The sequence below is a fragment of the Bos grunniens genome, chromosome 29 (genome assembly GCF_055505025.1).
Source record: "Bos grunniens cultivar Pamir isolate PY7600 chromosome 29, Bosgru_T2T1.0, whole genome shotgun sequence".
Taxonomy (NCBI): domain Eukaryota; kingdom Metazoa; phylum Chordata; class Mammalia; order Artiodactyla; family Bovidae; genus Bos; species Bos grunniens.
This window is the reverse complement of record NC_141193.1, coordinates 23,513,297-23,514,136: the sequence shown is the minus strand read 5'-3', so window position 1 is coordinate 23,514,136 and position 840 is coordinate 23,513,297. Positions and strand designations below refer to the sequence as shown.

At 40.5% G+C, this 840-nt stretch overlaps 1 non-coding gene across 1 annotated transcript; it reads right to left on the bottom strand.

The window, feature by feature from the left end:
* Window positions 1-294: 294 nt before the first annotated feature.
* Window positions 295-400, bottom strand: LOC147342306 (U6 spliceosomal RNA). Its single transcript, XR_015158186.1, has one exon. It is a non-coding gene; the product is annotated as a U6 spliceosomal RNA (small nuclear RNA).
* Between the last annotated feature and the right edge of the window lie 440 nt (window positions 401-840).

Genomic DNA, 840 nt, shown 5'->3' with positions numbered 1-840 from the left:
ATATGGTGCTACTGGTGGTTGGGTGATGCCAAGTCTTGTACTCAACTGGTTTCCTTTGTGTGAGTTCTCACTACTTGATACTCCTTAGGGTTATTTCTCTGGTAGTCTAGGGTCTTGGAGTCAGTGCTCCCACTCCAAAGGCTCAGGGCTTGATCTCTGGTCGGGAATGAAGATTCCACTAGTGGTTTTCTATGTCATTAAGTGACATTAAAACAAACAACCAAAAATGAGAAACCAAAGACAAACCCCAGACAAGTGGCAGTTTAAAAATCAGGCAAATAATAATTTTTTTTTCAATATATGGAACACTTCACTACTTTTCAGGCCATCCTAGCACAATGGCCATGCTCTCTTCTCTGTAAGGTTCCAGTTTTAGTATATGTGCTGTTGAAGCGAGCACTGAAGATTGAGTTTTAAGCCAGCTATTAGACTCGCCTTCTTCAATTTCATCAAAAGTCTCTTTAGTTCTCTCACTTTCTGATGATCCAACAGATGTTGGTAATTTGATCTCTGGTTCCTCTGCCTTTTCCAAATCTAGCTTGAACATCTGGAAGTTCATAGTTCACATACAGTTGAAGCCTGGCTTGGAGAATTTTGAGCACTATTTTACTAGCATGTGAGATCAGTTCAATTGCACAGTAATTTGAAGATTCTTTGGTATTGCCTTTCTTTGGGCTTGGAATGAAAACTGACCTTTTCCAGTCCAGTGGCCACTGCTGAGTCTTCCAAATTTGCTGGCATATTGAGTGCAGCACTTTCATAGCATCATCTTTTAGAATTTGAAATAGCTCAACTGGAATTCCATCACTTCCACTAGCTTTGCTCATCATGAAGCCTCCT